Raw genomic sequence first — 12666 nt, forward strand, 5'->3', positions numbered from 1 at the left:
ACAATACAATTACTTCGCCTATGACAAGCTCAGCAGCCCAAAGAACTAAACTTGAAAACCGCTCACTCATTGCGATGTCACAAAGTTGCAATACGTAATAAAGATAAGCCAAAACAAGACATAGCCAACAAACAAATGGTTGAAACAATAGACATTGCAAAGGAGAAGTCTACCGTTCTACCAGACCACCACTCTTACAATCTCATGGCACACTACTTCACTTAGCATTCAATCACATTGATGTACTGTATATGACTTTTGACATGCCACCTCTTACTCGTGGATCACATTTCCCATTGCCCATTGCACATAAATAAACTTTAATCTGTTCACTTGTTAGGAATTTCTATTTGTTCATATTTGCATAAAAGCAAGAGTTTCTACTTGTCCACCTACATTTAAATTCCATGCAGATATACTATTTTCAGACAATGCTTTTCCTGAAAAAGTTGAGCAGTGGGCCAGAATTTGAACCTTATAGAGTTTCAAGTCATTGGGGTTTGACAAAATGCTGCATGCACTACATAAGTGATTGAAAAAGTTTTCCAGTCATTTGTCTTTAAGAAATAAATGCAATACTAGCTAAGTGATGATAAATAATATCCATTAGCTTATTATAATACAAAATTGCAATTGAAAGGCTTCTTAGAATGTACAATAAAAAATATTGGATGAAAACAATATTGTTGTAGTAAGGAGTTGAGGAGCTGAAATACAAAAAAAAATAGTTTCGGTAATATTTAGTCTATATTTTGGATCAAAATAAAAATTTTTGTTTCTTTTTATTAGAAAATATATTAAGACATGCGAGCAATTGTTGAAGATCAAACCTTTTTATTGATAGCTCTATATTATAATCTTTGCAAGTTATTGTCTTACGTATCTAAAAACCCGATTCACAAAAGTTTACGTTGTTGTCATATTTCATCTACTGTCAAACTTCTTAATTAACATTTTAATTTGCTTAATTTCACAAGTTCACAAAAGAGAAGTTGAAAACAATCAAAAGCCGCTTGCTTCAACTATTAGACAGCTCGAAATACTATTCACATACCTATAATGTTCAAAGCAACATCTATCTTATTTTTGTTTTGTAAATAACTAGTTAACTGTCTTTCACAACAAACTTTTGATATTATGCTTAGTTTTTGTAAATCCAAATCTTTTGCACTATTCAGTTGCAAGTATTAGACACCATACTTTCCACACTGCCACTTTATACTAGTTTTGAAAACTAGTTCTTAGAACACTACAACCAGTTATTATTTTTGCACCAAATATCAGTTGTAAATTGTTTTTAAAATCATATTATATATGTATTTTTTTTAACAAAGATTCCTGCAAGCAGTAAAATGAGAAAAGTCGTTACCTTTTCATATGACAACTTATATTTGGATATGATTATTTTTTGTTGTCCACTATACATGTCTAAAGCTTTCTGTGACACATCACTACAACTAAAAGTCAATAGCATTTTGTGCTATGCCTATTTATTTATTTATGCCTCAAAGACTATATAAAGATAGATTTCAGTCCGTGTTCACCTACAGGCTATTTCAAGAGAATTAAAAATCTTTTCTTCTCGTATTCATACAATTTTTCTTATTTTGATGCCTTCAGTTTAACCTATCAATTTTAATCCACCTAAACACAAAAAATACGGAGTTGAATAATCTGGATGTTAAGCTCTAAATCATGAGAAAGTTTGAGCAATCTCAATTCAACTATGATTTTACAGCATAGTACTGATATTTCTTCATTTTCCATATTTCATTTTCTCCCAGTGCCCACAATCTCTACCTTTCCCTCACCAGATTTAGCATAAGGCAGGGACTCTAGCTGTATATCTCAGCTCTTGTTTTTATTGTACAAACATCAAAATTTTGTTATAGAATAATAATAGTTTTTAAAAATTTATTTTATATAATTCTTGTTTCACACAAAATTAACTAGTTCACAAATTATATAAAGAGGTTGACTTCAATGTAATTAAAAGAGTAAAAGAATATTAAAAAGAGTTGCCTCGTGACTATAATCACAATAAATGTAGAATTATTATCACTTTATTACATCTAAAAACATAATTATGTAACTTGTAATGAGATTTAACGTAAACTCAATTACATGAAAAGTGACTTTATCAGTGGGGTACTTAAGATTTTCCTAGTGTCACGCCTCTTCAAAGCATTATCATAGCTGTACATACATATATGCGAGAGTTTAGTGCTTTTACTCGTACTCACACTGCAAACCTTGCATATGTAGGCAAGAGTACCTCAAAGAGTAAGCCCACAATTCAACCAGATTCAATATTTAATCTTCTAATAGGCAATGGCCGTGGAGATTTGTATGCCATATTCACCAAAAAAAAATCTCCAATGCCTGCAAGTTTCAGAACGAAATAAAAAAGCTTAACATCACCCGAGCTGGAGAATTCAAGTGATCATCAAGGCCCTGTGCACAGCACAGAGGAAATATATGAACTGGTCTCCACCCAATCCAATGGAAATCCAGTCAATTGCAAAAGCAGTAATAGAAACAAGGTGGGGAGTGGAGGAAGAGGCAGGGGAGGAAGCGGCAGGAAGAGTTTTGCACAGGGGCCGAGAAGTGGAAACAAATCAATTAGCATGTTGGTGGTGGGGTGGGAGGATCACAGAGTGGTGAGCACAGAATACCAGTGGTGGGCAGGAGGGGCAGAGGTGGAAGTGGTGATGAATGTCACCTTATTGGCTGCTGGCTTTGGGATAGGGGCCAGAGGCGCATCGGTGAGAGAGATCCAAATCCAATTCCAATCCAACCGCCTACACGTATTCATAATCTCACCAATTCCAATCCAACCACCAATCAATTAATATCCCTCTATAGCTTTATTTAAGGACAATTTGTAAATGATCCAAATCCACAAAACACAAGCCAAGTCATGGAATCTTGCAACACTTCTCATTCTACATCATCCATAAAAACCCTCATCATACCCTAAATCCATAAATGTTGATGACACTTCCCCATCCATGTGCACAACTCCAGGAGTCTATCCATACACTAATAGCTAGAGGTACCATTAGCAACAAAAACTACTCCTTCCTCCTATCATCTAAACACCCAAACATCTCTAAATCTAAACAAATGTCTAAGAATCTACACTAATATATTTGATGTTCCCATACCCTATCAAGATTAGAGAATCCATATCAATCTAGTACCCAAGCCACAAGCAAATCACCTTGGTTCATTCATCTTTATCAGATCTAGAATTATCACTAAGAAGGAGACAACCACCACCACTCTTTACCCATCTAGATTTATGGATTCACATTTATTTCTTTAAAATAACATATATAAAATTATAAATCAAATCTATTAAAAAATGAATTATTAAGGCAAAGAATTGTGCCTTCATGATAATGTCATCTTGGAGCCCATACAGATATAATAAAATCCAAAATTTTGAGTCAACAACTATAAATACCACAACAAAGTTGGTAAACATCTTGACAAATCCTAAGGAAACTTCTTCCAACATCCAAATGGGTTCTTCCTATTGCTTCAGTCAATATATTACTACAACTAATCTATTCATCAACCCCATCACCCTAACATAAGATTTTCATTGATCCTACTATCTCAATCCCTAGTCCTCACTATTCACCATCTAAAGTCCTTAAATAAAATCAACAAATGCACACACAATTGGATGTATTCCAAAATGATAAAGTCACCACCCAATAAATGGAATGACTCAAATCCCTCTCCCCATGGGAGCATAACATTAACTTTGGAAATACTTTGAATTTATACTTGAATATGAAGCAATGAACTTATAAAAATCCAAAGATTACCATGTCACAATGCATTAGCATGTACTTGTGAGGCAAAATTTGATGCAAAAGAAAAATTAAAAAGGCCACATAGTCCCACCAATAAAAATAAATTAAAATTATGTGGAGCCTAAAGAATAAATTAATTGAACCAAGTAGATTAGGTACATATGCCTCCAAATATAACCGTGTCTCCATCTCCAAATTGCTAAATCACTCTCTCCCATCCTAATGTAAAAAATATCTACCTAAATCCAAGCATTCCCATTATTATAATCCTAAATCTAGTTTGGCCCCTACATTCCAAAATTAGTAATCCTAATTCCCTAATGTAAATCCTAAATCCCATACACCTAAAATCCTACATCCTAATCTCAAGCTTCAACCTCTATCGAGATGTGGACATAGTTATAAGTAATGGTTCCCCTAGGTCCAATGATATTCCCTTATGCCTTCACCATCCCATCCTCCCATCCACCTATTTTTCATCATGCAATCTATTATCCAACACATCACCGCCCTCTCAATCTTTATTTACACATAAACCCCATTGCCCTCCATCTATCCCTTCATCCAAACTACCTTCCATTTCCTATTGAAGGATCCTATAATGCCAAAGTTGTAACATGGTACTATGCTTAAATTTTATAAAATCCCAAGTAGCACCCAAAAAGTTTTCTACCAATATTTTTTTGGCAAGTGAGGTTATCAACTCACTATGAAAATATATGCTCGAGTATAAATATTTATCCCATCCATCATATAACTCATTGTAACTTGTCATAAATTACTAACCCTTTACAATTTCTCTATCCTTTTTTGAATCCCTTCTTTAAAGTGTGTCCTCTATTAGCTCATTCTTAGCCTATTTTGGGCCTCTTATTGTAAAACTATCCTCATGTTCATTTAATTACCCGGTCTTGTAGCCAAGATCTATGCACTTAAAATCTACTTCTTTTCCACCCCTTTCTAGGTGAACTATGGCACCTAGTGCCATATTCTTGATGGATTAGGGCACCTAACACCATAGTCATGCTGAAACAAGCTCAAATTTGAATATGTTAGTGTGTTGGTTCCCACTATTATTATTTGATCTTGATTAATTGATACGACTATTGGAGGTCTCCCTAAAATGCAAATTACCTAGTGAACCTTGTATAAGGCATCATTCATTATTCTTTTTTATCTAACATTATTGAGTTCACATCCTAGAGGAAGCATTATGTGTGAAATTCAATAAATATGTTCATTATGGAGCAATAAGCGATGAGAAATTGCATGTTAGAATGTAGTTATGATTGATCCTTTTGTGTATTTTCATGTCATCATATTTCATTAGCCCTTGAGGTGTTGGTAGAAACAATGCAAGAAAACTGAGAGGGCGGGTGAATTAGTTTTCACCAAACTTAAACCAAATTAACCTCAAATTAAGATCTGATCAAGAATAGTAATAACAAAGATAAACATCACATCAACATCACACATAACACACAAATTTTTGACGTGGAAAACCCAGTTAAGGGAAAAACCACGGTGAGAACCTACCCACAATAAGATGATACTCTGCAGTAGTATGTGTGAATATTACAATGGGGAATGCACATGCATTCAGGCACACTGCCTATAGCTCACTTCTCAAAAACAACAAAGGGCAACAACCTTGGGAAGGCTCACTGCCTTACAAAGATCACACACCAATCTGGATTACATGAACTGAAAGAATAACATCTCCAAATGCTTGATTACAGTTCCAGTTAAGCACACTATCTACACAACAACACTTCTTTGCTCTACCATACTACTGAAAGATAAGTTCGCTTGTTTGCACATACAATACTATCACAGATCATAGACACAATTGCAAACACTTGCAGACACCCATCTTACATGATTACAACACTTATTAAAACAAGTCATCAACCTTAACCTTAAGGTCGGCTCAACAAATAAGATCTAATTACAAAATCATATCACATTATAGTGCCATAAAATTGCGACCTTGCAATTTTTGACCGCATTTGGGTCTTCGCATTGGTGAACAAATCCCTAAGCTTGACTGGAGACCCGAGACATGCTCAAAACACCTAAAACTTGCACCCCGCATTGATCTTTGTCTCTTCTTGTCCTAAATTAGGGAAGGATAGGGACATGGCACCCCTGTCCCTACGCTATTTTGGGCTTCCCTTGACCCAATCCTGTATTGGGCTTGTTAATTGCAAGTAGGAAAAAGTTTTCTTATGTCGGCCTAAGACGAAAAATCACTTAAAAGCCATAATTGGCAAGTATATAAGAAGCGTTTTCCCCTCTTATTGACACAAGTTAGTCGATGATAAGAAAAATTTATCACAAGAAAAATCAAGTGCAAGCATTCAAGTATTCAAGCTTCTATTGAGCATCTCAAGTCTCCCTTCCAAGGCTAGGTGTTGCATTCAAGTCAAGGATTCAACCATTGAAGAGGAGATCTTTGTCAACATTCAAGACATTCTATTCCACATATCCTTTCAAACAACTCTATCAACATTTCAATTGCATATTGCATCCTCTCTTGAGGTTAATTCTACTCCAAACATTTCCTTTCACTTACTTGCAATTGTTTTTTATTATTTGGTTAATTCCAAACCACGGTTTGACCTGAAGGCAAACCTCCAATCCCAACAACATTTCCTCTCTTTTTTGTGTGTAGGTTGTAGGTGCATAGCTATAATTGCAGATTTAGGCTTCATTTTCAGAGATGGAAAACCCTTTTTGGCGCATAGATTTTTTGGAGGACCAAGTACACTTTCAACCTAATCCCGACAAATTTTGCTCAAATTTCTAGGGGAGCTTTGTCTCGACATTTTACTGCTAATTTCAGGTGTACAACCTCATCATGCATCTTTATCTCAAGATATAATCATTTCTTTGTCATCTTTACACTTAGTCTCAATTCGCTCAATTCAACTTGCCTATTTTAAAAGAGGGTTAACTTACTTTCCAAATTCATTGTCAATTCAGTTAGCATTCAATCTCTTTCCATTGAGATTGGATCTAGTGAATTCAACCACCCCTCTTTTAAATTTAATGTGCATGAGAAGTTGAATGAAATCCTTTGTGAAACTTTGACTCCTTTCTTGAGGAGGGTAAAGCTTTCCACTTGATCTCCTCTCATCACCTTTTCACCACATTACACACATGATACATAAATCCATAACTAGACCAATAAAAATTTGTCAAGGACATAGCATGGACCCAAATGAAATCCTCAAACATGTAACACCACCAAATATCACACCAAGAAAATCTATAACATGCAACAACCATTGGGTCGGCCAAAAAGTCGTATAACAAGAAAAAAACCATTGGACCAATAAAATCTTCAATAATGCACACTACGATCAACACAGACCACCAAAACGCATAGAACACGATCAAAGAACATCAAAAAGCAACGTGAATTCCATTGCAATAACCGCAACAACTCGGATAACAAGAGTCATCATTGTTTCATCATTGGAGCTCAAGAACACCAACAACAAACTGAAAGATACGCTTGTGAAGTTCCAAATCATGAACCATATGAACCAAGGAAACACATGAATTTACCAAAGACTCTCCAAAATCCACACAATATAAGGAATCAATTCTAGAGCAATACAATCCAAAAATCACAATTCTGCAATACTGAATTAATAAAAAAACCAGCCATTACACCAAATCACATAACTCCACCAAATCATCTTCTGGAACACTAAAACTTATACTGAATCAACTAGAAATAAGTATCTCAAAACCCATTAATCCACATCAACACATCTACAACCAATCCAACTTAATTCTCCGCAACAAACCAATTCTCTGCAACACAAGAATATGTTGACATCAATGGCAACAACACATTACAACAACTCTAATATCCAACATGTGGGTCCTATCCATAGAGCATTACATCGTCAACATTATAAAGTTTGAGGTATAATCTTGTTAATTCAACATTTTACATCAGATTTAACCTTTGCCCTACAAGGGTAAGATATTTGTTTCTAATCGCCACTATTGTAGTAGAGGTTAGCACGTACCTAGGGTTTGACTGAGGAAAGCCCCTATACAACCCAACACCATTTTCTATCTCTTTTTATGTGTAATATTCAAATCTGAAAAAGTTGGATTATAGATTCATGAAGTGCAGATTGAGACAAATAGATCCAGACTTTGAAGAAGAAAAAAAACCTTTTCACTGTCAATTAGCCATAGTGGGGTATGTGCAGGATTATGAGGTGCCAAACTAGGTGCTTAAGTGGCAATGAAAATTAAAAAAAATAGAGTTATAAAACTTGACATGAAAATTTGAATAGGTGCTTAAGTGGCATAATTTTTTGTAATTTTTGCTAAGTAAATAATTAGTTATGAATTTTTTACAAGAACTTCTTAAAACTAAAAAACAAATATGTTTGACCATCACAACTTGGTCAAAACTCTATGAAATTCAATATTTTTAATCTCATAGTATGTGAAGCAAAGAATGTTGTGCATCTTTTAGATTCGAAAAATGTGAAACCATTTGAAAGTTATAGATTTTTTTCTATTAGCCTATCAGTCAAAACTTTAGTCAAATTGTATGTAAAAATTAATAATAATTATTTATTAAATTCAAAATAAGGCATAATTTATATTGGTGGAAAGCTGAAAATTTTCTTAATAAACCCTTTTTGTTTCATCAATTTCGGTTAAAAAAGGTCGTCATCCACATGGGCGAAGTCTAGAAAACCAAGGAAGTCGTCTAAATATGTTTTTTTTTTGTTGACCTTATAGGTTAGGCAATTTTAATTCGAATCCCAAGGTCATGTATAAGATGTCATATGTATTACCATTAAATGATATGTTCTTGAATGTTTATTATTCTTTGTATAATTGCATATTAGCTTGAAGCAATGTCTACTTGTGCTTCTTAGTGGTCATACTTTAATAGCAAAACAAAATAGAAAATTCTATCCAAACCCTGTAAGGATGTTATTTGTTGTAATACTCCTCCCTCATTGTGTGATGTTCATAATATTTTGAACGTTATCCCTTTATCACTATTTTGAACATTTCAACTTACAAGGAGCATCCCCATTCTAATAATCCTAATTCTAGTTTGGGTCCCTACATTCCAAAATTTGTTATTCCTAATTCTCCCATCTAAATCCTAAATCCCATACACCCTTGAAATACTACATCCTATTACGAAGCTTTAACTTCTATCATGATGTATGTAGTCATTGGTCTTGGTTCCCTTAGGTCCCATGATATTACCTCATCCCTTCACCATTTCATCCTCCCATTCACTTATTTTTCATTGTCCAATCTATTATATAACACATCACACCCCCTCAATCCTTATTTACACATAAACTAAGTCACCCTCCATCCATTTCTTCATCCAAACTACCTTTCATTCCCTATTGTAACATTACACTGTTTCAAAGTTACAATATACCATGTTTATATTTTTGAAAATCCCACTTAGAAACTAACATTTATGAGTTTGATGACAAATGGCATTTGTTATTTGAAATAATTATTTAGTAATGAAGCTATCAAATAATTATATAAATATATTCTTGAGTCTAAATCTACATCCCATTCCCTATCTAACTCATCCAACCTATACATTTTGAATCCAAAATCCCCATCCCTTTGATTCCAATTAAAATCAATATAAGAATTTAAACTTTTAAAAGTTAAAAAGTAAAGAGAGAAAACATCCAATGGTGAAAACCATTTCTATGGTGATTTGGACATGTAATATGATAAAAACATAGCAAAGAGGTATCATGTGTACATCCACTATCTAAGTGAATCATACAATTAAGGGAAAGCCTCATATATCTTATATATCCATTCACCATATCTACATATATATTCCTATAATGCGTAATCTATTCTTCTTTCCTACTTTTGATCATAAGAATGATAATGGAATTTAATCAAATCATGCTTTCGATAATAGAAACCTTACTTCCTCTACAATTCACACCTCTCATAGGCCTCTATTCCCTAAATCCTCCACTGTCTTAAGCCATAAAGCTAAATTGTCTCAATTCTTTATTTCCTACTTATCCAATCTTATCAACTAACATACATCTTGATAGATTATTCCTATATGAAAAAAGTCCCTAGAGATCACATATTGAAAACCCTTCCAACTACCCAAATCCCTCATATCTCCCCTATCTATGTCACAAAAAATTATTAAAGCTATGATACTCTTTATACTCATGATTCCTTCAAGAATATATCATCAAACTTACCCATCCAATCCACCCCTTTCCTATCTATAAAATACCTACATCATTTTATCCTTGTCTCTAGACTTACTTCTCTCTTTTAGTTTATTTTAAGCATCCACCTACCAAACGATCCCACAATAATCCATCCAAATGCATGCAATCTAGTTAAGAAATACCACATATGTTTCAAAGCATCTATCAATTTTGTTCATAATATTGCTACAAACCTGGACCATTTTTACTCAAAGCATGATCATTATCAAGATATATCATTCCCAATCCTTTCATAGTTCTCATCATCAACAACATTGTCGTCATCACCATCTATCAATAAATTTTTAGCTTGACTAGCGGTAACATATTTGTTTGTCTTTGAATATTTTTTGTATGATTGCTTGTTTTCTTGTATATTATCATTTTACTTATATTTATCCCAATCCTTGCTACATATCACCATGGTGTCATATAATATATTATTGTATGCAATGTATTCTTTTGTGTCAATCTTTTATATAATTTGCATAGTATCACCCCAATCCTTATACCTTGGTATATACCATCAAGTGCTACAATTTAAATAAAGGTCTTTTAAACCAAGTCAACATGACTACTACCACACACCCCCCCCCCCAATTAATTCAGATCTCCATCCCTTTCATCTGTCAGCCAATATTCTTATTCTTATCAATCCATACTTTCATCTCCTTCTATATATTATTCTCAATCCCTTTATTTATTTTAAGAGTGCATCCATATTCTTTAAACATGCCCATCCACTTGAGGGAGAATCTATATGTAATATCCTTCCTCTACATCTCTCTCATCATTTTAGTGATTGGAGCATCCTACCACTGGTCCCATCTCCTCATAAAAATGCTATATATATTTCTATTTGAAATAAAATTGCTTCATCTCTAGTCGTATTATTGTCTCAAAAAAGGGAGAATTTTAGACACCTAAAATAATCCACATTCTAACCATGCCTATGTGTCACACTTTATAAAGGAAATAACTAACATTGATCTAAATCTTTAACTTGAATTATATATATATATATATATATATATATATATATATATATATATAATTTTTTTTTTTTAAATATCAAATGATTGTTCAAATTGAATTTGAAAGAAATTCTAAAAGAACACTTTAAAGTTTATCATAAATGTAAAAGCCCAATAATTTATATATTGTTTACCATTTTAAAGTTTGATTCAAAATAATAAGTAATATATTCATTGTTTACTTTTAATTTGTTTGCATTTTAATTTGCTTTCACATTTTATTAAAAAATATTAGGAAATAATATTTCTCAATCTTTCTTTAATTAAAATATAATTTTAAATTCAAAGAATATTTTATGTATTAACAAAGTTGAATAGTTATAATAAAGCTTGTTAAATACCAAATTTTTCCAAATGTAATACTCAAGATCATGTGTGAGATGATTTTCACAAACAATAGACTTGAATTCTAAACTCCTAATCTTAATCCCAACAAACTTTAAAAAAATGGATGGAAAAAAACCAAAAAATAATAATACATATAAAATTATTATAATTTAATTATGTAACTACTTTTGAGATTTAAATCAATTATATGAAAAGTGGCATTATGCATGAGCATCAAAGGTAAGAAAACTTTTTTTTCACTAAAGAGACAAGTGGTTGGTAGTTTCTAATGATAAGAAGTGATTGGAAATGTCGCATGAAGAGTAAGAAATCACATGGTTTTCTAGTTTCCTTACCATTAATATATTTTTCTTAAGGTCTTCTTGATTTTCCATTAATATAATTGATTTTGAAATTATCTTTTTGAAACATATAATAAATATTTTTTCTTAGGAGACATGATGTTATTTCTTAGGTTTGTTTTTTAAGATTATTATAATTATTAATGTTTATTTTTAATAAAGGGGCCAAGTAGGTTTTGAAGGGACCCAAAACCCTATTTACAAAAAGTTGTCATCAGATAACCATTAGCATACCATCAACAAACAGGTAGCCAAAACACACAAAAAACAAAACAAAACAAAACACAACACAACAAAATAAGACAAAATAACTATTTCAAATTCTTTAAAGCCTCTATTGCTTCCACTTCAAGCTAAGAAAGTTTCACGGACAACTTATTCATGTCTCTCACATCTTGCACAACTTGGTCCACCATCTTTTTATTGCTCACCAAGGGCCTCTAACCTCCTCCTGAGTAGCCTGCTTTACTTTTTCAATGACATCAATATCAATGAAGGACAATTTAGCCTCTTGAGCCCTCTCAAACTTCTCTATCATAACTCTAACACTCTCTGCGTTGGACTTGATAACCTTGTAGCTGAAGTTGAATAGGGTAATTAAATTGCCATTGATCCTTTTGTAGTTCATCTCCAATCTCATGATTCTCCCTTCGAAATATTCCTTCATGTGTTCTATATCCTTAACTAATTTTTGTAGGGAAACAACCGTGTTACTTCCTTCTCCAGCCAATTCAAATCTAGGTCCTTCAGGTTATCTAGTTTATTCTTGACCCAACGAATAGAAATTATCAATGTTTGTTATGTACAAATATAATTGAAAGTATATAATTGTTAAGATTCATGT

Source organism: Cryptomeria japonica, chromosome 6, assembly GCF_030272615.1.
Source record: "Cryptomeria japonica chromosome 6, Sugi_1.0, whole genome shotgun sequence".
Lineage (NCBI taxonomy): Eukaryota > Viridiplantae > Streptophyta > Pinopsida > Cupressales > Cupressaceae > Cryptomeria > Cryptomeria japonica.